The following is a 6385-nucleotide window of genomic DNA, read 5'->3' as shown; positions in this document are numbered from 1 at the left end:
TCGAGATTAGCTTGTTTAACATGAGTCGATTCCACGGAAAACAGACACACTGGAAGTTACACACCCTGTACAACAATCAGAAACGAAATTCGTCTTATGTCGTGGTGGGAAAGTCCTTATCAATCAATCGTAAGGTTCGTGATGCAAACCTGGTCAGGTCAAGAGGTGGGTATAAGTATTTTAGATTGATTAATCTAACACCAAGCCCCCCAAGTTCGGTACGCGCGACGCCGTTTTTATCGCGCGAAATCCTATGGCTGTCCCGATTAAGGTCATAATTAAATAAAAATAGGTAAAAAAACTTTTTAATTTAAACGGTTTTATGTTAAACATACATTGCAATGTTTAATATAAATGTACTAAAAACCAAAAAATAATAAAATAGATACAGTCATGGGAATTATAAACATATGGATAGAGTAGACTAAAATAAAACCGTGGGGCACGTCAATTGTCTACAATCGTTGATTAAAATGTTTGTTTTGTAATGTTACACTATAATTAGGCAGTTGTTCAACCGACAACGATGGACGTGTGATAAGTAGGGCTAGAATGTGGAAACAAGTTAGCAAGCTCGATTAAGCGAGTTTTAGGGTTTCATAATGTTGAGCGAGTAGTACTTTTATCATAAGTTTTGTCGATTAAAGACAAACTACGAGCAGTGAAACGATTCCTCGCTAGCCAGCAAAATAGTAAGTAATTTGCGCACCGTCTGCGGGCCAACTGCCTAACGACGAATTAAACGATTCTTCTATCGCACATTAAGTCTATAATTTGTAGACAATTGACGTGCCCCACGGTTTTATTTTAGTCTACTCTATGCATATGTTTATAATTCCCATGACTGTATCTATTTTATTATTTTTTGGTTTTTAGTACATTTATATTAAACATTGCAATGTATGTTTAACATAAAACCGTTTAAATTAAAAAGTTTTTTTACCTATTTTTATTTTCTAGTTTTTAGTTTTTATTTCGCATTCTGTTTAATTCATTTAGTGCTTCATTATTGCAAGGTTTCTTGCCCGTTAGTTTATTCCAGTCCAACTCCTCTATACGTAGTCCCTGCAAAGATCTTACTCTACTAAGAGCCACGTAGGCTTGACCTTCTTCAAACAGTTTCGCACCTAAGTATACGACTGCGTGATCCACAGTGCTGCCCTGCATTTCATGTATTGTAGAAGCCCATGATAGTGACCTTTCATTTGATACCCATGTTGATGGGATTGATAAAACCTAAGTTATCCGCCATTTTGTAGAGGCCGCCATCTTGGATTTCAATTTTTTATAGTATATTGTATTCTGCTTGTTGAGCCCTTTCATTTGATACCCATATTGATGGGATTGATAAAACCTAAGTTATCCGCCATTTTGTAGAGGCCGCCATCTTGGATTTCAATTTTTTATAGTATATTGTATTCTGCTTGTTGAGCCCTTTCATTTGATACCCATGTTGATGGGATTGATAAAACCTAAGTTATCCGCCATTTTGTAGAGGCCGCCATCTTGGATTTCAATTTTTTATAGTATATTGTATTCTGCTTGTTGAGCCCTTTCATTTGATACCCATATTGATGGGATTAATGAAACCTAAATTATCCGCCATTTTGTAACGGCGGCCATCTTGAATTTATAATGATAATGAATAAACATAATTATATTGTCACCAAAATCCAAAGTGTATACAAAATTTCAGATTAATCGGTTGACAGGAAGAGGGTGAAATTTGAATTACTAAATTTGACCCAAGAATAAATAAAACAAACGGGGTGAGCTAAATAAAACCGTTTAAAAACGGAATAGCGATAGTAATTTGCCTGCTCGAAAATGTTTATTTCCTATTATCAATTATCACTACAATTAAAGAGAAAACGAAAAATATCAAAGTAATTTTTGTCACCGCTTCTGGCGTAAAGTGTTACTTCCATTTGGTTTGTACTTCCGTGGTAGATCCAATCTCGAAGCGTAGAAAGAAACGGGCGCCCCGCACTTATTGCGTTGTCGCAAACGAACCGGAAACAAACCTTTGCGTGAATTGTATAAACGAAGAGCTTAAAACATCATGACACAGTTTTGGATACTTTTATCTCCAGAAACCAATTAACAGAAGTATACTAAATATGATTTAATTTCATTATTTTGGTTAATTTTTTTTGACGATATTGCATCGCTATGTACATTTTTCAATCGCTGTTTGTTAAGCCAATCCGTCTCACATATGCATCTTTTATTATTACTTGGAACGAATTACATTTGATTGACCCTGATTCTCAAAATAAGATATGTTATTAAAACTACGCTCTACGTAGCAATAGCTCTACGGCCCATTGTAATAAAAAGACGAAACAAATGATTTAGAGACTGGCTGGTAATTTAATAGACTGCTTTCGAGTTTATCAAGCAAAAGCAGGGAGATTTCGTGCGGCCGGATAATTTGAAGAACATTTTTTGCTAATACAAAATTAATGACTGAGCTCAACTCAGCGCCAGCGCCTTTCAGTTACGTTTTTCTTTGTCATGCTTTGAAATGGCGAATCGGCGACATTGAGTCGTGATGGTGTCACATAGAACAGGCATTATTCCGAGCTTTTAGAGCCGCCCTTACCAATTGTTAGAGCAAAATTTAATTCAACAAGATGTAAGTTTGACTTAACTATTATTTATTTTGCTACGAAGATTGTTTGGAAGTGCACTAAGAGATACATTTCTAGAATTCTTTATACATATATCTATTTTCCCATTTTTGATTTGTGTCGCCAAAATGCTCCCTAGAGCACTTTACCTGAAATATGCTAATCAATCTTCGGGCATTCTTCGAAGCTACAAATATTACTTTTATTTTTACACACATTTATGATCACGCTTCTTTCCTTAGGTGTAAGCAGCGACTTAACCTTTCCACTTGCCTTGATCCATGCATGCTCTTCGCACAAGCTCGTCGGTTTAGGGTACCCTTGACCTGACTTATACTGGCCCGAAATTATCCTTCTTACCTTTTCTCAACATTTTATGTACCCACCCAGGTATTATCAATTCTATGCATTAAAAGTCACTGGCCCGTAAACAAGGGATTGTCTCGGTTGATAAGATTCCCAAGACTATTTGGTCGGAGAAAATAAAAACAATACTTAAAGAACACAGGACCTGAACCTAATGCCGTGAAACGTTTCCGGTAAATATATTTCTTCGAACATAACCGGAGTCTGTCCAATTGTTGTTACTTCGACGACCTTTTTATATGCAAACGTAGTGTCTTATTTTAAATATTCACGCCTTTAATTCCATCTCACCCCGGTTCAGTCCTTTTGGGATTTCATGACTTTTTACAATGATGAGGATTCTAGCTTTGTTTACATACTTGGGTTTAAAAAATCATCACCAAACAATGGTATTGGCATAAGTGGAGACGTAAATTTATTGACTTATAAAGTTTTTGATCGTAGAAAGAAGTACTGTGGAACAACCATGGTCATTTATGGTATGGGTTTTATCCTGACCGCGGGAAACTAACGTCATTTGGCAACCGAAAATAAGGAATATAATACCAATTAGCTCATTGTGGCCTATCAGTCTTCTCAAGACTGTTGGCTCTGTCTACCCCGCAAGGGATATAGACGTGATTATATGTATGTATGTATACCAAAAATAAACTACTTAAAATAAAAGGAAACAATTAAGGACGGAAACCACAAAAGTATTTCGGAAAAATGTTGTATAGGCGTAGACACTAACCACGTGCTAAGGCCTTTCCTCATAGAAATATTCCACGGGAGTGTAGCCCTGAACTTAAGCTTGAATACACTTTTCTTATCTCTTTTTCTTTTTCTTTATTCTCTTTTATTAGGTTAGTTAACTTCACTAAATATAAACCCAGCTGCAGGTTTCATATTCGTCACATTAAGATGATTTCCCGAGATAATGTTACCTGTGTCACTGGTCTTTTAATACTCGCATCATGACTTTGACATAAACTATCTTGAGTCTTTACGTCAGAGAAAGACAAATAAAATGCAAACATACTGTTCCAAAATATTAACATGGATAATGTGAATGGATGGTGAAAGGTTTAGGCTCTAACAAACCCTACTAGAAAGAGACGCGATCGGTTGTATGTTTTTATGTTAATTAGTTGCATTTTAAAATAGTGACTGTCAGTCAACTGTAACACGCCGCCTGTGAAAATGAGTCAAAATTACAACAATTTTTTTTGTGGTAGTCAATAAATGACGTCCATTAAAGAGGTTTTCTTAGAAAAGTTTGTAAAAATGTATTTGTTAGTCATGATTTTATTATTTATTCGGAAAAAAAGGTATACTTATGTACGAGGACTTATTTATTTATTTGTATGTTATTAAATCTCCTCACTTTATTTTACTTTTATTTCTTAAAACCTTGTTTTATAAAACAATTTTTAATAGTATTAGGATTAAGGCCTGATCAAAGACTTTCAATAGGACATAAACACGATAATTTCTGTTTATGTTCTAGTGAAAATCTGCAACTGATTGGGATGAAGAAGCTTAACTTGAATTTTGGCTCTTGCAAACAGATCGAATCTCAGTGTACCCCATAAGGTATACGATAAAAAAAATTATAAAATAATAATAAAACCATGATATAACAATTACCATAAGCGACTTAAAATATAGTAACGACTGAACTAGGGTAAAACATCACATTGTATTTCAGATTATGTATGTTTATTGTTATGCAAGTATATAAGATCCGGGAACTATTAAATAAATTAGCTATACCTAAAGGATTCAGCACTTAATCAATTAGTTGTTACAGTTATATATAACATAAGTAATTTCATAAATTGCTTTCTACAAGAGATTTACTAAAGTTGTTCAAGATCCGGTAATATAATGCTTCACTTTAAAGTACGATGTAATAAAGCAAATGCATGGTTAAAATATCAGTACCCTAACAAATTAAGGGTTTCCTAAACATAGGAATAAACAAAAAAAAAGTTATATTTCTGAATTCAATTACTTACTTAAAGTGGAGTGGGAAAGGCTAGATGAACACATCTTGATCAAATCAGGGATTGGCAAAAAGTCAGGTGTGTTAATTTGTGTGTTTATTTATTTAACATAATCATTACATATTATAAAGTAAAGTAACGGTATTTTTTCTTTATGCGCTAATCTCGGAAAGATGTGGATGGATTTTGTTCGTAATGACGGAAAGAGGGTTTTCTGGGGAAGGTTTATAATTAGGAATACTACACGTGCGAATCCGGAGCGGGTCGCTTGTGTAAAATAAAACGTATTATTTATTTTTGTTAATATAATATTCCTCTATGTAGGTATGACTCAAAACTAGGGACAACGAAATTTGTCGAAAAGTCGACTCCGGCCACGAACCATATAGTGGCTGAAGCTGCTAAAAAGCAATGATTACTAGCTATTTCTTTTCCGATAAAATTAAACAGTTATTCTTCATTTCTTTCTATGAATATGATAGAAGCGGAATACGGGGCCCTATAAATCAGGTCTTAATTATACGCAGCAGGTCCCATTTAGCGTTCTGTATGATTTCTAATGAACTATAACTTATGTTCCCATGTCAGAAAGCCTTGTAAGACATAATGAGCAAGTTCAAGGTTGACGAAATAAGCTTCGCAAAAGGCTGTCTAATGACTTCAATTAAATTTCCATAACAATACATTCTGTTTCGAACAAACGGTACATATAATTTTTAAGTAGGTAATTGATTAATGTTAAGTAGACAAGTTCATAATTAATTACGATAATAACGAGTTAACTAGAACGAGTATAACAAATCTCTTGCGAAACTGTTATCAAAAACTAGTTAAGCTTTATGTTTGTTAAAATAAATTTAGATTTGATATGATAGCAATCTTGGACTTTGAACTACATACAAGCAAATTGGTTTTATATTAATAAAAGGAAATCCCAGTTTTTGCCAATTAAATATGCCTAAAATATTCCATTGTCCTTATTTACATAGAATTTAATATGTCCGATGATCAGGAGTCGTCCAATATTATTATGTCAGAAATTTAATACTCATTCAAAAATACATTAGCTAAAGTTTAAATCGACCTGTACTGAGGTTATACGTCAAAAGATAATTCAACTTGGTTTCAACTATACATTGATTGATTGACAGCTAAAACAATAGGTATGTTTTGTCGGAAGTTTTTAGAAATTATGATATTCTCAGACCTTTTTTTAACGTTTTCACCCTCATAACAGAAAAAGATTTTATTTTTGTTTATCTTTCAAAAATAACTTACTCGTATAACGAAATTTGTTCTATACACCCTCCTCTTTTGTGCCATCCCTATACAATATTATTTGATAAAAAAAAATGAAAAGAGCAAACATTTTCAGAACAGTAAGTATTCAAACTTCTA

Source organism: Amyelois transitella, chromosome 8, assembly GCF_032362555.1.
Source record: "Amyelois transitella isolate CPQ chromosome 8, ilAmyTran1.1, whole genome shotgun sequence".
NCBI lineage: Eukaryota > Metazoa > Arthropoda > Insecta > Lepidoptera > Pyralidae > Amyelois > Amyelois transitella.
The sequence above is the reverse complement of the archived record's forward strand: the minus strand, read 5'-3'. Positions refer to the sequence as shown.